This window comes from Dipodomys ordii, unplaced genomic scaffold, assembly GCF_000151885.1.
Source record: "Dipodomys ordii isolate 6190 unplaced genomic scaffold, Dord_2.0 Scaffold85, whole genome shotgun sequence".
Classification (NCBI taxonomy): domain Eukaryota; kingdom Metazoa; phylum Chordata; class Mammalia; order Rodentia; family Heteromyidae; genus Dipodomys; species Dipodomys ordii.
Genome location: NW_012267301.1, coordinates 4,578,376 through 4,602,353, shown reverse-complemented (window position 1 = coordinate 4,602,353; position 23,978 = coordinate 4,578,376). Strand labels below are relative to the sequence as shown.

Below are 23,978 nucleotides of genomic sequence, written 5' to 3'. Positions count from 1 at the left end.
TACTGACAGGTGGTAGCCTGAATCACAGTTAAGAATTGGAGTTAGGGGAAGTGGAAATGTGGCTCTAGGTGATAGCGTTCTGGTCTTAAGTGGAAAAAGCTAAGAAAGAACTTGAGGCCCTGATGTCAAGCCCCACTACTGACACACAAACACCTACACACACACACACACACACACACACACAATGAATTAGAAAAGAAATATAAAAAAAGTTCCTTCCTTTCCTTCTTTCCTTCCTTGCTTCCTTCCTGTTTGTCTTTCTTTCTTTCTCTCTTTCTTTCTCTCATCTCTCACTTTCTTTTTCTTTCCTTCCTTTTTCTTTCTTTCCTTCCTTCTTTTCTTTTCTTTCTTCCTTCCTTCTTTCCTTCCTTCCTTCCTTCCTTCTTTCCTTTATTTTTGTTTTGGTCCTGGGGCTTGAAATAAGGGCCTGGGCACTGTCCCTGAGCTTATTTTGCTCAAGGCTAGGCTCTACCACTTGAGCCACAGTGCCACTTCCAACTTTTTGTGAGTGATTTATTGGAGATAAGAGCTTCATAGAGTTCCTGCCCAGGCTGACTTTGAACCATGACACCATGATCTTCAGATCTCAGCCTCCAGAGAAGCTAGGATTATGGGCATGAGCCATCAATGGTTAGCTATATCTCTTTTTTACTTTATTTTTAATTTTTTTTTTGTCGGTGGTGAGACCTAACCTCTGGGCCTCTGGGCCTCGGCGCTGTCCCTCAGCTCATCAGCTCAAGGCTAGCACTTTACCACTTGAGCCACAACGCCACTTTCGGCTTTTTCTGCTTATGTGGTGCTGAGGAATGGAACCCAGGATCTCATGCATACAAGGCAAGCACTGTACCACTGAGCCACCTTCCCAGCCTATATCTCTTTTTTATAGTAATCTTTTCACTCAAAATAAAGTAAGAATCACAATAGAAATTCAAGACAATAATTACAATCATCTTTACTTTATTTATTTAGGGGCCAGTACTAAAGATTGACCTCAGGACCTTGTACTTGCTAGGCTTGTATAGTATCACTTGAGCCACACCTCCAGTCAAGCTTGCTTGCTTGCTTGATTGCTTGCTTGCTTGAATTTTGGCAGTCCTTTGTGCTTACCCTGAGCTTCTTTGGCTCAAGGCTAGACTACCACTTGAGCCACTGTGCCACTGCAGGCTTTTTCTGAGTAGTTTAATGGCGATAAAAGTCTCACAGTTTCTTGCCCAAGATTGCTTCGAACTGCTATCCTCAGATCTCAGCCTCCTGAGTAGCTAGCATTACAGAATGAGGGGCTCAGCAGACCTTTTGTTAAAGAACAGGTCTAGCACATCTTTCTGTCCAGTTTTTCCCTAAATTTCAGTCCGTCTGATCTTAGCCTCCCTAAATACCTGAGATTGCAGACACTAACCTACGCGCGCACACACACACACACACACGCACACACACACATTTCTCAAGCTCTGTTACTGCTAGTTATATAAACATAAGCAAGTTTTTAATTTCTCAGACTCAGCTTTCTTTCTTTTCAGTTAAAATGGAACTGAGTTTGTACATAGTCCATAGAAATTTGTGAAGTGTAAAACAAGTTTACGAAAGAGAATTGCAGAGAATAATCACAGCATATAGTTACTTGGTAAATATTAGTATAAACCTTAAAAGTACAAGCCATTAGTGGCTGCATTCCTCATACTTGATGGGAGAAGGAAGTACAAGGCAGGAATTGTCCTTATAGGTTTCCTAACAGACATTTATATTGCTTCTTCTTGAATCCCTAGCATGTATAGAAGCTCATTACCACCATGTTATATATCTCTTTATTTGTCCTAACTGTACTTCTATATATAACAGAGAGAAAACTCCACTAACCTTCTTAGTATCTTTAAGAGAGTTCTTGAAACTCACTGAGTTTCACTCACATTTGTTAAAATAAATCTTGTACAAGCTCCTATATAAAATGCTGTACAGTAGGATGCATACAGCTATGCATATATTATGCATACAGATCTTTGGATATGTTTAGATTATAGCCTTCCTGAAGGTAGCTTTCAAACATTCTATCATACCTAATTGTGTAATAAAACATAGACAGTACTTACTGACAAGAAAAAGGAAAGTTACAAGTTAACAACTCCTCTTTTACCTTAAGAACTATGAAGTTTAGTAATGACAAATATACTTTTCAGCACAAATAGGAAATGGAATTGTGACTGGCAAAAATACTAGTTGATTTAACGGTATGACTTAACCTCTTGAATAGTATTGCCTTGTGTTCCTCAGGCAATGTCACAATCCCAAGTCCCATAACAGACCATCTATACAAATTTTTAGATGTCTACAATTACTTCTAGAAAAATAATTGTAAGCTTTTTCACCCAGCCTTTGTATGTGTGTGTGCGTGTGTGTGTGTGTGTGTGTGTGTGTACGTATGTATGTATGTATGTATGTATTAGGCTTGAACTTAGCGCCTGGGTACTGTCCCTGAGCTTTTTCCTCTATACTAGCATACTACCACTTGAGCCACTCCACAACTTCTACCTTTTTTGTGTGGTTAATTGGAGGTATGAGTCTCTTGGTTTTTTCCTGCTTGGGCTGTTTTGAACCAAGATCCTCAATTCTAAACCTACTGGGTAGCTAGGATTATAGGTGTAAACCACAGATACCCTGCTATCACTCGGCCTTTTGAAGCTATGTGTATTATGACCATTAGAATTTTAGAAAATACCTTTCAGCCCATGAACTCCAGTGCAAGTGATACTGCTTGTCGTCTTGCATGGAACTATGGAATTCTTCTTTGAAAATGCATTTTGCATAATGAGTTTAGCAAAATTCACATCATTTTATTCAATTCTTGGCTCAAGTCATTTTCTAATGCTTGTCATAGTGAGGAGTATTGCTCTTCATTTTGACAATGACCACACATTTTGACAATGACTAGCTATGCATGGCCTTTGAGACAGAGCATAATAGAGATTATTAGTTTTTGGTCCATCAAAATATACTTGACCTTTTAGACACAAAGCAATCTTGCAAGCATGGTCAAATCATTAAGAACAGCCCAGCTTCATCACCACTGGATTCATTCCTAAGAAATCCGTGAAGATTCTCATTCTTGTATTTTGACAGTGTCAGAGAGCTTCCGTCCAGAAACATCAATAAGTCAACTTCCAATACAGAACAGGTAGATTCACAGATGCATCTCCAGTCTCATACTGACTCTATTACAGCATCAAATTCAGGGCTCTTGTGCATTCATTCTCTACAAGAGAGACATGTCCTTAACCCTTTCGTGCTGTAATTATATTTTTGGAGTAGGGTCATGCACTTATATCTGAGCCATCCTGAGGCCACCATAATCCTATTCATGCTTCTAGGTAGCAAGGAGTTCTAGATTGTGCCACCACACCCAGTTGAGACGAAATCTTGCTAACTTTCTGCCTGGGCAGGTCTAAGATTAGCAGTCCTCCTGATCTCTATTTTCTAAGCAACGGGAACTAGCATCCAGCCCTATTTTTTCTTTTTTTTACATCATAGAAAGAAGTGTCTAAAATGGTTTGTTTCTATTATTCAGACTCTACACTGAGAAAAATTTAAGAAGAATCCTAGAGAAATCCAAGAACAAATCTTATGTTTTGAAGACTTCCATCCTTAAGAGTTAGGCTTAACATTCTCATTTCTATTTGGATGAACCTCCCTATCTCTATCATAACCTTGGTATAGAACTACTTGTCTTACATGATCTCCAAACTGGTACACTGCTATTCAAGTCAGGTAAAATAACAGATAGAACATAGAACAGCCTTGAACTCCCATGGATATCTCTGATGATATAATGTTTCATGTTTCCCATGAAAGTCAAGGGTGGTAGGGGTGGGTGTGGTAGCAATAATGGTTAAAGTCATGGCTCTAGCAAGACATAATAATTTCCTGTAGGGAATAAGGGAGAGAGAGAACCTGAAATTTAGCCCTTTAATGTAAAATTGTGAGTTCTCTATCTTATCAGTTCTCTGCTCTGGACATAGTAGGCCAGAACCTGGAGACTGAGAAGGCAAAAAAGTTTATTTTGAAAAACAATTCCCAGAAGTATTCACCCTAATTTAATCATTCTCATATTTGTTTCCTTTGATGATTGAAAATGAGAATGTAGAATAGACTTAAAAGCTACAAATATATTTCTAATGAAGATAAAATATCTATGTGATGACTTAAAAAGAAATAACCAAGCAGTGAAATCCAACAATGTTGAATCATTCTGTCATATTCTGGCTGTAGAGCCTGTTAAGGATGAAGTTATTTTTCATGGAACTTTTAGTCTCTGTTGACCTAGTGACATTTTCCTTGGTGACACATGTAAATAGATCACTTGAGAATTTACTTCACAATGAGATTTGAAGTTCTCATAATGGGTTTATGGCCCTTAGTTCGGGAGCAGTACTGATCCCTGAGAAGCTTGCTAGTAAACGTGACTGAAGGATCTCAGGTGTATGACTTCTGTTGCTCTTCATGGAAAAGACAAAAACTTTCTTCCTTGTTATTTTGGCCACAGGTTGTCTCTCATGTAAGGATCTGTCAAACAATCTTGGGGAAGAAATGAACTTTAGGATAGGTAGCAAGTCAATGATAATTGTTATTTGAATGCAGAAAATTTTGGAACTTTTCAGTTAATAGTTGTTTAAGATTCCAAAAACACTCCCATAGTCAATTTCAGAGGAGGTATTTTGAGAATCTATACCAGTGTTAATCTTCATGTGACAATTTGCCCTTCTCAGTTGATAATCAATTTCAACTTCTCTCCCTATTATTATTCTCTCTCTTTCTCTCTTTCTTTCTCTCTCTCTCTTTCTCTCTCTCCTCTCTGTCTCTATCTCTCTCTCTCACACACACACACATACACTACACAAAGCACTGTAGGTTTTTACTTGAGTTTACTACTAGAACATCACTAGATGGTATCATCTTAAGAGAGAGCTCATATCCTTTGTAACTCCAGCAAAGTGACACCAATAATAGAATCTCATGGCATAAAACAATCTGCCCATTGAAAAGCACAGGTAGAGAAGTGAGGAGAAATTTCACTTGCAGCAGTCATTGAAAGAAATCAAGGTGTCAGAATGTAAAATATGAAGGTCAAAGTTATAGTTACTACATTGGGTAAGGAGATACTGACCCAGAGATTTCAAGCAAAAAAGAGTCTTTGTTATAAGCAGATAGAGTGTAGACAAAGGGTCCATTCAAGGCAGGTGATATTCAGAAATGTAGGCAAAAAAGCATGATTTGTGTCAGGAAGCAACCACAATGACTATAAAGAATTAGATCCTTCAAAGGGGTCACATTGACCAAGGTGCACTGTACTCATAAACTGACATGTTTAATTGAAACCCCTTTGAACAACCACTTAAAAATGAAAAAAACAAAATAAAAAGTCCGGCACTGGTAGCTCATGCTTATAATCCTAGCTACTCAGGAAGTTGAGATCTGAGGATAACGGTTCAAAGGCAGCCCAGGCAGGAAAGTCTGTGAGACTCTTATCTTCAACTAAGCACCATAAAACCAGAAATGGTGCTGTGGTTCAAAGTGGTAGAATGCTAGCCTTGAGCAAAAAGCTCAGGGACAGCATTCAGGCCCCAAGTGCAAGCCCTATGACTGGCAAAAAAAAAAAAAAAGGAAAAGAAAATGGAATTTTAAAATCGAGCTGGCACTAAATGAGTAGGTATAGAGCCAGCCAAGTAGGAGTACAAGGCCCTGAGTGTTCAAGCCCCAGAAAAATCACAAAAACAAAAAATATTAAAAACAAAAACAATAGCTACAACAAAAACAGCTCATGGGATGGCTATTTAAAATGTATGCACTCAAGGTAGGAGATGTGATTTGTAAAAATTGGAGATCAGCCATTAAACACTGGCAAGGAAGTTATATCACAAACCTATAAGACATGCTTGTCAAATAACATTTCTGAAGCATTTACATGAAGCCCTCCAGTGCAGAGGCTGTACTGCGAATGGGGAAGGTAGGCAGTCCTGTTTCAGAGGTCCCTGGCTAAGATTTTCATTCCCTTACACAACAATGATTCCTCTACTTTTAGTTATTTCCCAAAGTATCCTATGCTGCTCTAAGACTTCATAAGCGTATTTATTAATTAGTACTTAATAAAGTATTGAGTATAATAAAATCATTATTCTTTCAAAAAAAGAATTAGATCTTTCTCTCAAATATGTCAGCAGCCTGACAGTGGCTGGTGCCCTTACACCTCAGAGAATGAAACTTGAGTTTAAATTCCTTCTGCCTAAGGCCAAAGCCAATATTAAATCCAGGAATGGGGCTAAGGCTGAGTTTCCAGTTGAGACATCATGGGTCACAGACATAAGAAGAAGAAAAGAATGTTTTGAAATGAAATAAGTGTGGAGAAGCTACTTCTTACTTTCATGATTGCTCATTTCTATGTTATTATTTAATGGGATGATTAGCTATTTGCCTCCCAACACTTCGTTGTTTTATTTGATTCTTAAACATTTTTATTTCAGATATTTTGGGGGACGATTTGTTTAAGGTAAGTTTCCCACTTCCATCTATTGTAGAATTTCTTTAGTTTAAACTATAAGCAACTGTCATCATCTATACACTTTCAGCCTACACAATCACAATTCAATCTGAATATGTATATCATAACCAAACTTGGGGATACCCAGGATTCATCTCTGACTTCCTGTTTCCATGTCATTATATACTGTTGGCAATTAAAATACCTAATTTTTTTTTGATGTTTTCTCTCCTTCCCTGAACTTCACTGTATTTGCTCATGTTCAGGTTCTCCTCACTTGACAAATTTTGCTACAATAGACATTTACTAGTCTTCTTATATTTCAGCTGATCCAGGTATGGACTAAATTGAGCCTCCTGGTTTATGAAATAAGAGTTTTCTGGAACAAAGACAAGTTCATTTTGTTCCCATATTACCTACAGGCTAAAACAAAGTTGAATAGTGGGAACAAAGCAAATTGCCTAAATATTGCAAAATATTTTCTACCAGGTTCTTAACAGAAAAAGTCCCCCTCCACCAAAAAAAAGGGGGGGGGGAGAAAAAGTTTCCCAAACTCTACCCCGGTCTTGAGGATGTTTTTTTTGGGGGGGGAGGGCCCAGTTGTGGGGCTTGAACTCTGGGCCTGGGTGCTGTCCCTCAGCTCTTCAGCTCAAGGCTAGCACTCTACCACTTGAGCCATAGTGCCACTTCCGGCTTTTTGCTTTCTGCTTATGTGGTGCTGAGGAATCGAACCCAGGGCCTCATGTGGGCAAGGCAAGCGCTCTACCACTGAGCCACCTTCCCAGCCCCTTTATTCTAGGTACTCTGAGTTATTTGAGGCCCATGATATTTCCAGTTTTGTGTTTTCGTATATATAATTCCAACTGTCCTTCTCATACAACCAATTTTAAAAGTCACTTCCATCATCTAAGAGCCTTCCTAAATATACCATGTGGACTTAATCAGTGAAGGAAGAGCCAGAACACATAGTTTCTCACAAAGTAACTTAAATACCTTCTAATAATCCATTAGTTGTTATTTTACTTAACATGCCAGTGAATCTATTCGTTTTCATAATTACAGTTTTTCTTCAATTTTCTAGAAAAAATGATAACTTCCAAACTATTATTAATATATTTAAGACAAATCTAGAACTGTTAAAAAAAAGTTTGGAAAGTTTTTAAAAATTCAAAGAAATATTTAAAGAAAAATATCATGTGAACTTGAAAGAAAGACATGAAGTGACTCAAGTTGACAACATTGCTGTAATGGGAACCACTAAAGGCTTACATACAAGAAACTAGTATGTTCATGGACAGATATACCATGAAGTGAAACACTGGAGCAGCAGAATGTACAGTGTTACATAATGCCTGTGAACTTTCCTACCTGTCTGTAGACAAATCTTGTTAGTATTTAAGACCATTTATGAGCGTCTTACTGCAACCCTGGTAGTATTGAGAGACGCAAAGTGGAGAAATAGGCGGAAGATTTAACTCTTCCTTCTCTTACTACTCAAGAATCTTAATGCTCAGATGATTGGAATACAGCTTATACAAGAGCAGGACTGCACAGCGTGTTCTGTGACAAATACTACAGTTACAAGGTGACTTTGAAGAACTGAAACCAATGCAGAGGCAACTTGACAGTGGTGACAGTACTTACTAGTGGTTTTAGGCATTTTATTACTCAATGATTCCCTTCACTTCTAACAAGTTGGAGAGAGGAATTACATGGCCAAAGATCTGAGCTACAAAGCCACAGGTACTATACAAAATAACAATCACAACATATCTGGATGCTGGATGTAACATAACATGAATTATTAGTTGATTTTGTTTTTGTATATTTGTAACAAGGCCTTGCTATATATTCCAGACTGGAAGAATTACTTGAACTTGTGGAAATTATATCTGCATCTACCTCCTAAGTGCTGGGATTTTAAGTATATGCCATAACACTCAAAGTGTAACATACTTAGGCTAATGTAGCTTTTTTTTGTTGTTTAAAAAAATTCTAATTTTTTCTTTTTGCTAAAACTAAAACACTCAAACAGTTAACCTAGCAACCATTAAGAGATTACTATAGGCTTGGGCCTGTGGCTCATGAGTATAATCCCAATTACTTGCAAGGAAGAGATCAGAATTATGATGCCACTATGAACTAAAGTCAGCAAGACCACATCTCAAAAAAAAGGTAGATATTCTGGTATGTGCTTGTAATCCCAGCTACAAGGGAGGTGTAGGTAGAAGAAAATTGTGATCTTAGGCCAGCACAGTCAAAAATTAAAAATCTGAGACCTTATATCATAAAGTAACTAGAGGAGAGGGGAAGAGAGGGAAGGAAGGGAGAGAGAGAGAGAGAGAGAAATAGAGACTGTGTTTCTTAAGGTAGAAGGTCTGACCTGTGAGTTCTGTTTTAGGTCATTTCATGCAATCATTATGTAAAGAAGTTTGCACAGGAGAGACACATATGTTCCATCAGGTCCAGCCCATTGTGTGCTTCTAATAATGTCACATATCCTAATTCCTGCGCGTACTGCTATGCCAACATGTAAGTGAAAACATGCAATCTAAACAACAACCCTCTGAAAAGTCTACTGTTGTATCCATGTGATAATAACTGATTATTATTATTATAGAAAATATGAATTCAAGACATGATTCTATAATTAAATTTTTTTTCATTTCTTCCTGTTGCCACATTGTAAGTTCCATGAAGTTAGAAGGTAGGTGGTAACTAATGTATCCCCATTATATGAGTACCTGCATCAATTATACCTCTAATCAGATGGTTCTTGGATTGCATAAATGCATTATCAGTGCATTCATAAGCTTGAAATACTCTATTTTAAAAATTGTGATAACTTAGCTGGGTGCCAGTAGCTCACACCTGTAATCCTAGTTACTCAGGAGGCTGAGATCTGAGGATCACTGTTCAAAGCCAGCCCAGGTAGGAAAGTCTGTGAGACTCTTTATCTCCAATAAACCACCAGAAAACCAAAAGTGGTGCTGTGGCTCAACTGGTAGAGCGCTCGGCTTGAGTTGAAGAGCAGAGAGACAGTGCCCAGGCCAGTTCAAGCCCCACAACTGACCCAAAAAAAGAAAATTGTGATAACCTGTTTTTTCTAAATCTCATACGATGGAAAGTGTGGGAAAGCTAACCCTACAGGGCAGGTGCATATTAATATCCATGTATATAGGTATGAAGTATACCTCATGTTTATGATTTGCAGTTCTATAATGACTAACAGTAAATATTGTTCACAGATCTTAATAGTCATTTATATATCTTCTTTGGAGAAACATTTATTCAAATTCTTTGCTTACCTTCTAGTTAGATCATTGTTTTTTATTTTATTATTTATTATTGTTATTGTAAAGCAATGTAAAGAAGGGTTACTGTTACATAAGTCAGGTATGAGCACGTTTCTTTTTGAACAGTGTGACCCCTTTGCTCACTTTCTCCCAATTTTATCCTTCTGTGCCCACAAGTTGTATAGTTCATAATATCTAGTATCACTGCTGCATTTGTTTACTCTTTGTTCTACCATTTCTGTGCTCCATTCTTACCCTTCCCCAAAGAGATAAACTTACAAACAAAACAAAAGATAAAGAAAACAAGAACAGCAACAAAGGAGGAAAAAAACCTCTTATTTCTTGGAGTTAATTTTGATAAATATCATTTGATAAGTCATATGAACATAGTTATTGAGCCCTTGTGATCCTCTCCTAAGAATATCCTCCTTTGGTCTACTGTGTGAATGTCTAGAGACTTGTATGTCATGTCCAAGTGTATTTTTTGTCTTTTATTATCCAATGTGTTTACTTGTGGATTTATAAGCACATTCTAGTTATGATAAATGAGAGAAACCATGCAACCTTCATTTCTTTGGGTCTGGCTTACTTAATAAATGACCCAAACAGAAAAAAACAATCCTTAGCAGGAAAAACAGTGTAGGAGGAATACCAATACCAAACTTTAAACTCTATTACAAAGCTATAGTAATAAAATTAGCTTGGTACTGGCCCATGAATAGGCCTGAGGACCAATGGAACAGAATAGAAATGAACCTCAGACCTATAGCCACCTAATATTTGATAAGGGAGCCAAAAACACATGTTTAAGAAAGACACCCTCTTCAACAAATGGTGCTGGCAAAATTGGCTATCCACATGTAGAAAACCAAAGCTAGATCTTTATATATCACCCTGTACCAGAATGAATTCTAAATGGATTAGAGACCTCAGTGTAAGGCCAGGTCCTATGAAGATATTACAGGAAGGGATGGGGAAACACTAGGGCTCCTAAAATCCAGAGTCACAACAAATCAAAGACAGACTGGATAAATGAGAAACTCCTCAGAATAAAGAGTTGCTGCATAGCAAAGGACATAACTAATAAAATGAATAGACCACTGAATGGGAGAAAATTTTTACTAGCTATACATCAGGTCTCATATCTAAAATATATTTATATCATTCTTTTTTTTAATTGGTCATGGGTCTTGAACTCACGGCCTAGGGGGTGTCCCTGAGCTTTTCTGCTCAAGACTAGTGCTCTTCCACTTTATGCTATAGCTCCACTTCCAGATCAATCTCTTTAGTGTTGTAAAAATTCTTTCTTCTGTATACAACTTCTGTGTGTGTGTGTGTGTGTGTGTGTGTGTGGCAATTAAGGAACTTGAACTCAGGACCTGGGTAGAGTCCCTGAACACCCCCCCCACACCTTATTTTTCATATATATATATATATATGTTAAAGATACTGTACAGAGAGGTTATAGTTATATGGGTAGGGTAATTAGTACATTTCCTATTGAGCATTTTTACTCCTCCTTTGTTTTTCCCCTACCATCCCTTCCCTCCTCCCTCCAACTGCTCCCCTCCCCCATGTTGTAATGTTCATTTTTAACATAGTGTCCCATATATCTCATTGTTACAGTGGGTCAACATGTATCCTTTCAGCATTTTGTTATTTCCCTTCCCCTCCCCAAATTAGACAAATGTATATACAAGATGCAGGGCACCAGAATCAAATACAGTGAAAACAGGTATTATACCATGGGGGAAGAACATTAAAAAAAAAACAAAAAATTACATAGTACATTATAAGTACATTAAAAACAACAGCAAGAAAGAAAAAACCACTTGTGTCCCTATCCTGGGGTTTTCAAATATGCCCGTGATATAGTTTGTCTTCATATTTCATCACTGATGTCCTTAGAAGCAAAGAAGATTCTTTTCGTGTTATTTTTAAGAAACTATTGCTTATCCTAAGGTCATGAAGATTTACTTATGTTTTATTCTAAGTTTCAGCTCTTTTTATAAATAAGATTTTTATTGTGAAAATACTGTACAGAGAGGTTACAGTTACATGAGCAAGGTAATGAGTACATTTCTTATCAAACATTGTTGCCTCCTCCTTTGTTTTTCCCCTACCGTCCCTTCCCTCCCATCTCCACAACTACAACCCACCCCCCACACACACCTCAATTGTAAAGTTCGTTGTACATCTCATTGTTGTAATGGGTCAGCTTGTATCCCTATTTAAACAATTTGTTCTTTCCCTTCCCCTCCCCAAATTATACCAACATCAAATACAGTGAAAACACTGTTTAAATATACCGTGGGGAAGGGACACACAAAGCAACAGAAAAATCACGTGGTACCTTATAAATACGTTAGAAACAATAGCAAGAAAGGAAAAACTACTTGTGTCCTTGGGGTTCATTTTGCTTAACATCATCTATCTGACCTTTTCTGCTTGTCTCATATATATGCTAGTTAGTGCAAATAAGGGAAACCATGGGACCTATGTTTCTTTGGGCCTGGCTTAATTCACTTAATATAATTTTTTCCAAGTCTTTCCATTTCTTAAAAAATGGGGCAATGACATTCTTTCTGATGGAGGCATAGAATTCCATTGGGTATATATACCACATTTTCTTGATCCATTCATCTACTGAGGGGCATCTGGGTGGGTTCCATATCTTAGCTGTGGTAAATAATGCTGTAATAAACACAGTTGTGCTGGTAGTTTTAGTATGGTCTTGTTTGTGGTCATTCGGGTAAATGCCCAAAAGTGGGATTGCTGGGTCATAGGGGAGCTCTATGTGGAGTCTTTTGAGGAACCTCTATACTGCTTTCCAAAGTGGTTGAACAAGTTTACACTCCCACCAACAATACAATAAGGTTCCCTTCTGTCCACATCCCCTCCAGCATCTGTTGTTATCAGAGTTCTTGATTATAGACATTCTAACTGGGATGAGGTGGTATCTCAATGTTGTTTTGATTTGCATTTCTTTTATGACTAAATTTCAGCTCTTATATGTTGATCTTTGGTTCATTTCCTTCACGTTGCATAGCATAAGGTAGCAGATCCAAAGTCATTGTTTCTGTATCTTAGATATATGTGTTGAAACAAACTATTCTCAATCCCACTCAATCATCTTAGCATTTTCATTGACAATCAGTTGACTACAAATATAAGGCCAAGTTCTGAACTGTCAATTTCATTCATCTATATGACTGTCTTTACACCAATACCATATTGTCTTTATTACTATGGTTTTAAATGTAGTTATTTATTTATAGTATTTACTGTACTTTATCATAATCATTATTATAGTTTAAATTTTGAAATCAGGAATTATGTTTTCTTTAACTTTGCTCCTATTTTTAGGAAGTGTCAAGGGTATTTTCACAGAATAATGTACAGATTTGCTTAGTATAATACCTTACGAGTAAAATAGTAGAGAAAAAATTAAGTAGGTAATTGGTTTCAATAATTTGTAAGACATTTACTATTAATATTTTCTGAAGAACATTAATAAAATGAAATTTGGTTATTGGTTATTATACTTCTACAACTACCAGTGGCTCTAATACCCTCTAACTTTACTGAGAAGAAATCTATTGTCTCCTAAGGTTTCCACTTCCCAGTGCGACAATAATGAGATTAGATATAAGTTCTCTTTTTGCGTAGTAGCTTTGCAACCTATATATCATTGGCCCATAGCACTCCCGAAGTTTGTACACAACTAAACATTTTATTTCAATCCCAGACTCACTGAGAGATCCAATATGTTTCTCATGCCAACATTTCAGCAGGAATTCTCACAAGAGCATTATCTGAGACCATAGCTTTCACATTCATCTTCTTTAGCCTTAAGGCACTTCTCAGATCATCAAGGCATTCCAAATGCAAGGCCTCGTCAGGTTCAGGACAAAGGGAAGGCACCAAGCATTCCTGCATACACCCTGCACTCCCCTTTGCTGTTAAGGCCAATTCAGGATGTCTTATACTCTGTTTTTTATCTTGGGACGATTGAAGATTGATCCACTGGGGCCACTCTGAAGATCTGTAACTCGATATTTTGCTTAAATATTCATCTTTATAAAGCCATTTATAATTGACAGATTAATTGGTTGGTTGGTTGGTTGCAGTGCTATGGATTGAACCTAGGGCCTTTTACATGCTAAGTAAGTGTAATAGCACTGGTTTACATTCCCACTCCCATGTTTGATCTTTTAAAAGTTCCACTTTGATAGGACAGAGCAAGTTTTCTGAAAATAACCCTAAAGATGAGAAGGCATATGTTCAAATTATATATTCATAGAAGTTATTTCTATTAGTTTCTATTATTTCTATTATTAATTTCTATTGTATTTTGAATTAATTTCAATTATTTCTACAAATATCTATTTATATAACTTACATTTATATTATATAAATATATTACTTGACAGCAGAAATATAAAATAGTAAAAAGAATATTTGATTAGTAATTATTTTAAAACTTCTAAATACATCTGGTAAATACATCTGGTTTTAATTTTGTGTTTATTATGTTCTAGGCACAGTGCTTGGCTCTACAATGAAATTATCTCATTCAATATTCAAAATAATTTTACAAACATGGTATTGTTCTTATCCAAATTTATAGACCCTGAAACTGGAATCTAGTGAGATTTAGGGATTTACCAAAGGTATCAAAGATCAAAAAGGGAGAAAATAGAACACAAATTTATGAAATTGACTCTCAGAATGCACAAGTCTTGCCTCTTGTTATTTTACCTGATAATTCAAATTTTATACTTGGACAGAATTTTAGGAGTTTTCTTAAACAATGTTATGGGATCTGAGCATATTTCAACAGTGGGGTCTTTACTGAGCATGTGTGAGGCCCTGGGTTTGAGCATCAAAAAATTCTTACATTTTTCCATTTATTACATGAGTGTCAATGTGTGTCCTATGAATTCTAGATACTGCTAGGTGTAAAAAAGGAAATAACCACACAAACACACACAAACTATTAATTCAAATAATGATCATAAACATACTACTTTTTATATTTTTTATTGTAAAGATACTGTACAGAGCGGTTTCAGTTACACGAGTAAGGTAACTAGCCTTGTTAACCCTCCTTTGTTTTTCCCCTACCGTCCCTTCCCTCATCACCTCCCCAAATCCATCCCACCAAGTTGTAAAGTTCGTTTTCAACATAGTCTCTTATACATCTCTTATTATAAAGGTGATGTACAGAGGGGTTACAGTTATATAAATCAGGTAATGAGTACATTTCTTTTTGAATAGTGTCACCCCTTCCCTCATTTTCTCCCAGTTTTTTCCCTCCTGACCCCCCTACGCCCAAGTTGTATAGTTCATTTCCAAGGTAGTGTCTAGCAAGTATAGTTCACCTTTTATCCAACAGTATTTTTAGAAAGCATTGTCTCTAACAATGCTCTTAACAGATCCACACCCATACTGCATTGTAAGCACAAAAGAGTTATTCTCATGTAGATAAAGGTAACTTTATCTTTAAATAGTAACTTTAAATAGTACATGTTAACAAAATATAAGTAGTATATCATTTCAAATAGTTTTTATGTGCTGAAGACACATCTCAAGTCCTAGGAGACTTGACAACAAGCACAAAGCCCCTAATCTGAAGCCTAATCAGCTAGCCACTAGTGTGGCTAGTTTTCAAATGGACCTTTTATGAGATATGCAAACACAAGTCCACTGACTATAATTTAGTATAAAGTGTGGTAATTTGGTTGCTATTCTTCTTATTCTTCTATTGAACAGAAGTACTTTTCATTATGTTTTCTAGACTCCCATGTTTGTCTTGTTCTTGATCATTAATTGTGTTTATATCCTTCCTGGTTACAACTAATAGACCATTTTCACAATCAGACTCAAAGAACTTTCTCTTCAGTGGGTATTCAAAATTACAGCCATTTTAAAGATACAGTAATTCTGACTCCGAATAGTGAATTTTTTGCCAGGATGCCTCAGCAAGAAATTGCTTTCTCCTCCATCAACTCCATAGCATATGGTTTTACATGTCTGCTACACACTCTTACACACAGTTACCATGACTACAAAATAACAGCCAATACTCCACAGTGCAAGAAAGTAATGAGTTGAGAGATAAATCTTGGTAGCTGTTGGCTATATGTAAGTCAGGAATTCACAAATAAAGGCCTTCCTTCTCTTGAAATTGCTACTGTAATACATCTAGGCTAAGAAGAAGAAAGGTTCTATTTCTATAAATGGTTTCTAAATATTTGTTAATTTCTCTTAGAGCTTTGAATCTCACTCTTAAAATGCAATACCATGGAAAATGCCAGACGATTGAATCTTGAATATGGCCTGTTTATTCTTCATCATGAATGAAGTCATTTGAATTATGCATCATCTTTCCCTCAAAAAGAATTCATTATATTGCCTTATTTTTAAATCAATAAATGTTATCTCATATAAAGCTTCTCTTTGCCTTGAGACATACATAATGAGCTGTATAAGAACTTAGCTTGAGTCTAGAAATGCAAAGCTGAATAGAAAGTAATCCTTGGCTATGAGCAACTTCAGCTTAAAAAGTGAATTCAACAATTCAATCATTTATTCAGTAAATACTATTTAAGTTCTTATGGGTTTTAGAAACTTGGCTAGACTATTAGACTTCCGTGATAATCAAACAGGTTTGTGCACTTATTGAGTTTACAATCTAGAGAGGAAGTCAGAAAACAAATGATTATAATAAGCTGTGAGAAAGAAAAAAATAAACTGTGAGAAAGAAAACAATAACCCATGACATCTACCAGCTTGACACATGAGTCTCCTACTTACAGAAGGGCTTTAATGTCCCTTTGAAATAATTTTATAGAACATTTACATCTGACAAAGCTACTTAGAGACGATGATAAATCATAACAAAAACAAAGTACTCCATAATCATGTCTGAAGATAGACCATGAATAAACATTACCCTAGCCACAGAATACCAAACATCAGTTTCTAAGACAAATAAGTGACTGCTGTTTCTTCAACAACATTAGATTCCTTCTAAATAAGATTTTTATTTATTTATTTATTTATTTTGTGGTCGTGGGGCTTGAACTCTGGGCCTGGGCGCTGTCCCTCAGCTCTTCAGCTCAAGGTGAGCACTCTATCACTTGAGCTACAGTGCCACTTCCTTAAATAAGATTTTTGAAAGATACCCAATTACCGGATCATTTCTACTTTGTGCAGGGATCCAACCCAAAGTAACATCTCTCTTCTTTAAACTTTCCTTGAAATGTGCCACATAATTCCAAATTCTACCACAGGATCTTTCCAGTGCCTTCCAACTGACATGTCCTATGGCTCCCAGTGTGTACCCTTCCAGTTATAATGAACAGCAAATCCAACTTCAATTAAAGTCACGCGTTCCTAGTGGTGTCTGGATGCAGGACACAACAAATACAACACTTGAAAGCAGCAATCTAGTATTCCTGTTGCTCAAGCCTTTTTCTTTTTTTGTTGTCACTTTTCTCTCCTTGGGCATTTACAGAGGCCAAAACAATATGAAAATAGACTGGGGCTCACTGAAAGCAAGGGATAGGCAATATTTTATTAATTTATTATTCATTCATTGGCTTATATGCTGCCTTACTCCAAACACAATTTTAAGGTGTCTGATATGCAGTGATACAAAGTAGAGAGCAGCAAACTGAAAACTAACAAAGATGACACCCTGGGCCAAAGAAACATGACACTGGAATTCTAGGTCAGATTGCGGGCACCCCAAATGATATTAGTACTTGGCAGGGACCTCTTCCCCCACAGCAGAGGTTCATTCTTCCCTCTCTAAAAACCAAGGGAGTGCCAATCACCTCTTATCAGATCTCCTGTCATGGTAAGCATTGTCTTCTCTGCTGAACATGCTCCATCCACATCCCCATTCTCAATGCCCATCTCTTCCTCTTGAAAAGCTGAATGGTTCATTCCCCTACCCTCTCCCACCCTCAGCCTTGAAGAATTTAAGAATCTAGCTAAATTACCATGCAGTGTTTCTATGGCTAGTGCTTCATCAGTCATCACTGCTCTGCTACATTGTTTGCTAATGGATCACCTGGATTAGGAGCACTTTACAAAGCCTAGATTCATAATTGAACTGTGCAGATCTGCATTGCTGGAGACGATTTATCTTTAAAAATATCTAAACATACTCTTCCAACTTCTCTACATTAGGAAGATAATTTTTGGCCTGAAACATACTTTAGGTGTTGTCATTGTATATTCTGGAAGCAATATTTCAAACTTAAAAGCCTTTTCTCAAAAGGAATACATGGGGTACTAGCAATGACTCCATGAGAACAACAAGCAATGCTTTCATGTGAGTCAGCTTTGATGCCAGGAACTGGTGTTACCAGCAAACAGTGAATTTCCTTAATGATCCTTCAAGGCAGCCTGACCATGTTGTCAAATCCCCAATTCAGCCTCTGTTCTAGTTTCCAGCTCAGCTTACCTCACTCGGCCTAATAATTTTCAAGTGAAGCAATGACAATCATTACATTTAAAGTAGGTAGAGGACTTGAGTTTTACTTGTCCCAATATCTAGAGTGGTACTACTGACAGACTATACTTTGTCATTAGTGACAAAGGCCCTGCAGTGCCTTGGACAATCCTGTTTCAGAAAGAACTGATGATCTGTTCAATGGGTCACGAGTGTTCCTATTATAGTCATTGCTCCTGTTGCTTCCCATGTCCCCATTAGAGTCAGGAATCACTGAGCATCATGTGGCTTCAAAATCTCAACATACACATCCAAGCATACTTTGTTATATTTAGCAAGAAAGAGAACGCCAATTTGCCATTTCTGCCCTTATCTTTTTCCTTAAGACTACCAAAGGGAGGACAGTGCTTCCAGGCCCAACCAAATGAAAGGCAATACCTTATATAAAAGTGGGGGAGGTAAGGTATGACTCAGCAGTAGAATGACTGGCAAGTAATAATACCTGAGTTCAAAGCCTCTAACACACACACACACACACACACACACACACACACCACACACACACACAGAGGAAGAAAGGAAGGAAGGAAGGAAAGAAGGAAGGAAGGAAAGGAGGGAAGAGAAAGAACAAGAAAAGACTGGAGGTATTTTTTATTTTTAAATAATATTTTTATTATATTCAGATAGTTATCCAAAGGGTTACCATTCAACAAATCAGTTTATAAGTACAATGTATCTTGATCTATAGCTCACCCTTTCATTATTCTCCCTCACTCTTCCAGAATCATTGAACTTTATATGGTATCTCCATTTAATGTTCCCTGAAATGCTAACTTAAATGTCCCCTTCCCCATGCCTGGGTCATTTACAGTCCTAATTCTTATAAGACACATATCTTTTCAGGGACATGAACTCTGTAGCTGAAACTGTACTACCCCAACAGGTCTCTTTGACAATGAATGCTGCCAGCATTTATTGCTTGCTCCTTATTCAATGAGTGAACTCCACCCTCTAGTGGGCAAATCCCTTGGAGTATATTGAGTTTAGAATGTAATACTACCTGCCTACTATTGTACTTGTCACTCTCTCCAATTTCATAGAATACCCAACTCAAAGTGACTGAAGAAAATAAAAAGGGTATAGGAAGGTGGAAAGAGGGAGTGTATGGCTCCTCTGCTGAAAAGCTCTAATGTATCTCTGAATCAGCAATGACTGGATCAAAGATCTCCAGAAATTCCGCCAGAAATCTTCCTGTCCATCTCTTGGATTCATCCATTTTTTTCTTTTCTTTTTTATTTTTGATTACCTACAAATATTATTGAATACATCAGCCTTCTCCATACAAAACTGTAGAGAGGCTTGATACCCTACAAGTGTTGACTTGCCATCAGGAATCAAATATTTAGATATAATGTTAACAAGTAAAACTATGTAAACATTTAGGGGCTGGTATATACACACTCACCCAAAGAGCTGATTTTAAAACACCAGGTTCTTGGCTTGCCTTCATTAACCCTACTTTTAAATACTTAAAGAAAAACAGTCCAGTGCTCAGAGTACTTAAGAGAGCACACAGCTCTTAATTTTCAATTCAAAATCAGCATACTATAATGATTTCTGGCACCACCCAATGGTAATTTTATGAAGTATGAGTGAATCCCAATTTTGCAATCACAACAGAATCCCTCAATCAGCACAGAAGAATGCTTTAACCAAACAAAACAATTCCTAAAGCACGCGTGTGTGCGCACGCGCATGCGCGCGCGCACACACACACACACACACACACACACACACACACACAACTCATCTACTTTCAATCTCTAACACTAAAAAAAAAAATCAAATACTTCAAAAAATTTGGATAATTTTGAAGTTTGCTGTCAACCCCACCCCACTTTCTGTCTTATTAAAGGTGACAATCTTGTTAGAAAGGAGGATCAATTTTTTCTTATAGGAAACACGAGCTAGGTTCTATAATCCTAACTACTCAGGAGGCTGAGATCTGAGGATCACAGTTTGAAGCCAACCTAGGCAGGAAAGTCTGTGAGACTCTTATCTCCAATTAACCATCAGAAAACTAGAAGGGGAGCTGCTAGCCTTCCATTGGGAAAAGATCAGGAACAGTCCCAGGCCCTGAGTTCAAGCCCCATGACTGACACCCCCCCCAAAAAAATCCAACCCCCCACTACTTCCTTTTTCATACAAATAGAAAACATCTTAACCATTTTGGAAGAAAAGACAAACCCTAGGTGCAAAAATCTTATTTTCTCAGCCGGGAACCAATGACTCATGTTTGTAATCCTAGCTACTTAGGAGGCTGAGATCTAAGGTTCATAGTTCAAGGACTCAATGAATCAGCAAAAAGCCAGAAGTAGAGTTGTGGCTCAAGTGGTAGAGGGCCATCCTTAAGTAATAAAAGCATGTGAGAACATGAGACCCTAAGTTCAATCACCAGTGCTGCACACACAACAAAGCACCTCTTCACATCAATATTGTTATTATCATTGGTACTAGGGTTTGAACTCAGGATCTCATGCTTTTGCAAGCACTTTACCATTTGGTTCACAGACCTGGCCATTTTTAAATTTTCTTGTGAAATAGGCTCTCACTATTTAACTCAAGTCAGTCCCACACTCCTCTATCCTTCTTCTTCAGCCTCTGAATGCTGGGATCACAGGCATATACCACCATGTCCAGCTCAAATTATTTTTTTTTTCTAAACTGGTATTTCTCTCAACTACTTCTTACTGATTCTTTCTAGGACCAGGCTGGGATGCTTCATTCCATTGCAAAGGTGTGAGGCCCCTACTGCTACAGCAGGGAATTAACAAAGGAGGCACCTTAATAGCTCCTCAAGGTCTGGGAAGGTGGCTCAGTGGTAGAGCGCTTGCCTTGCATGCATGAGGCCCTGGGTTCGATTCCTCAGCACCACATAAGCAAAAAAGAAAAAAAGCCGGAAGTGATGCTGTGTCTCAAGTGGTAGAGCGCTAGCCTTGAGCTGAAGAACTGAGGGATAGTGCTCATGCCCCAGTGTTCATACCCCATGACCAGCATCTCCCCCCCAAAAAAAAAATAGCTCCTCAAGAATCAAAGAAATGACTACAGACTGAGGTTGTTCTCTGATTTTCCATTTCTGAAAGTCAGACTTTAAGTTAACTTTCTTTTCTGTAGGCTTCAATTTAGCAAAAAGATACCATAAAAATTAAAGAATTGTATTTTCTCAAAAAGAAGAAAAACATTCGTTCTTCATAGACTGTTTTCTTGCTTTCACAAAAACTTCTGCTTTCTCTTCATTATGGACCTGCATCACTGAATATGTCATTACTTTGACTTCTGTTTTCTGAGGGTGCTCGGACAGTGAAAAGTCTTCTCCCCACCTAGTTGACCATCCTCTAAAATTTCTTTGATCAGTATTAAGTACTTTTACTTCCCATGGTATGAAGAATTCATCAGCACTGAATTTATAAGGCCATTCATCCAAAAAGAGACATTAAGCCATCTCTGTGAGTTTCCACCTCAACTGTTTGTAAGGGCTCAACAGTCCCACTATCTGTCAAGTAGCCAAACATGGCCAGGGCACAGTGCTCAAATGCTTCTTTGAGCATATCTCCCCACACTTGAGTATGGAGGCAAAAGTTTCTTATGTAGGTATTTTTGTTTCTGTTTTTCCTAATCTGCTCCTTATATCTGTTTTGAAACTGATGTTATAGATGTATATGCCTAATATGACATCCTTTCATTGTATTTTGACAGTAAAGTTCAGAAAGGGTATTTTGAAAGTAAAGTTCAGAAACATCACATGCTAAAAATTCAGCCTTTAGTCTTCAACAATCCAGAAATAGCTGAGCAGTAGGAAGGAAAACAGACCTTCAACAAATAACAACAGCTAATTTTTGTGGAGTGTTTGGGTCATGCTAGGTATTGCTCTGAATGGATTACAAACATTACCTCACAAGAAAGGATGTAGACAAACTGGAAATTTGGTGTACTATTACTCTACTAGGCACTTTTTACAATGATTTGCTGGTATTTGTTTACCTTTTCTAAATTTGAGATTAGGAAATCTTAGTCAAAAGTACTTTGAGCCTTCTCATGATGCTTCTTACTAAACAGAGAATCCTTGTGAAACAACTTATTCATCTGAACTTTTTAAAAATTCAACTTCACTATGCTGAAACAAATTCTTTTTGTTCCAATTTTATTGAATGTTTTTTTGTATATACCAAGCACTGTACTAAACCTTGTGATATCTCATTCTTATTTTCAGAGCCATCTAGGAAATAGAAGTCCAAAATGAATACTGACATAATAAGTATTGCATCCAAAATGATACTAACAGAAATAAACACCGTAAGAATAGAATTTTATCTTCATTTTCAGAAGGTAGTATTTCCATAGTAACATAAAGGCTAGGATTCAGAGAAAGAATACATAAGCAGGGCAGGGTGGCTCATATCTGTAATCCCAGATACTTGGAAGGCAAAGGTTGGGATATCAGTGATTCAAGCTCAGCCCAGGTAAAAAGTTAAACCCCATCTCAAACAATATGCTGTGCATGGTGGTACACTTGTAATGATCCTCCTACATAGTAGGAGGGTCCTACTATGTAGGAGGATCATAGATCCTGGCTCTGGGCAAAAACATGATACCCTGCTTGAAATATAAAGGAAAAAGTGCTGGGTCAAATGATAGAGCACCTGCCTGAGGTGCTGAGGTCCTGAGTTCAAAATCCCAGTACCGCAAAAAGAAAAAAGATCACCACATGAATATGATGAGGTTTTCCTCTTTCCTCCTCACACCCTCAAATCAGTATCAAATTTAATAGGTAAAAACTGTGCCTCGTGCAAGGCAAGCTTAAACCTAGGGCACAAACCTCGTAGTGACAGGAAAGAAGACGCAGTAAGTTTGGCACCCAAAAAGAAGAGCAACACCACCCCTTCATTCCACACAGCAATTGTCCAACGACATAGTCTAGTCATCCAAGAGTCTTGTTGGTTTGTGTCTTCCATGAGTCTCAGACACATTACTGTCCCTCTGGGCATTTGAATCTACTTTACTCAGCCCATGTTCATTAGGTGCCCGTTAAGTACACAGCGTGGGATTTAGAAGGTCTGTATTTCAGTAGAGCTGTGTGACACTGTGCAAGTCCTGTGCAATGCATCTCAATCAGGGTCATCCTAAAGGTCATTTCTTATCCATGGGGGGGAGGGGGCTGTTTGCCACCATGTGTCGGCCACGTGAAGGTTTGACGCAAGGCCCAGCGGACTAGGAGCGCTGGGAACCACGCGCAAGGCACACTGGGTAACCAGGGAGGTCTTCCATGGCGCAGGCCCTCCGAGTCCGTTCCCGGCAGAGAAGAGCAAAAAGAACTCTAGGGAAGACTGTTCATCTGCACCAGACAGACCAGCTCCGGGGGAGTTCCAACACGTCGGCTTCCCCACCGCCTTCCGGGGCAGAGCTTCCGGGCCAGGGTGAACCATGGCGCCACTCCCCAGATGGCGGCCTCGCGCGGACCTATCCACACCCAAGATGGCGGCGGGATGACGCCATCCCGGAATGCCCCGTGCGGCGCCGGAAGCGGAAGTCCCCGGAGGTGGGGGGGGGCCGCGGGAAGTGCCTGTGGAGTTTCTTCCCTCCCGCTCAACCACAATAACAGGCGCTGGGCCGGCGTAGGTGAGGCAGGCGCCCG

The 23,978-nt window shown here is 38.0% G+C and overlaps 1 protein-coding gene and 1 pseudogene across 4 annotated transcripts in view; one reads left to right on the top strand and one right to left on the bottom strand.

Moving 5' to 3' along the window:
• Positions 1–21,509: 21,509 nt before the first annotated feature.
• Positions 21,510–21,894, bottom strand: LOC105992571 (annotated as a pseudogene).
• Positions 21,895–23,851: 1,957 nt separating this feature from the next.
• Fbxo38 (F-box protein 38) overlaps positions 23,852–23,978 on the top strand; it is a 50,546-nt gene continuing 50,419 nt past the window's right edge. For 2 of the 4 annotated variants that reach the window (XM_013025573.1, XM_013025572.1), the window contains exon 1: positions 23,852–23,962. The gene's annotated coding sequence lies outside the window, so the exon portion shown is untranslated. The remainder of the gene's footprint in view (positions 23,963–23,978) is intronic. The other 2 variants (XM_013025571.1, XM_013025570.1) reach the window with 1 other exon arrangement.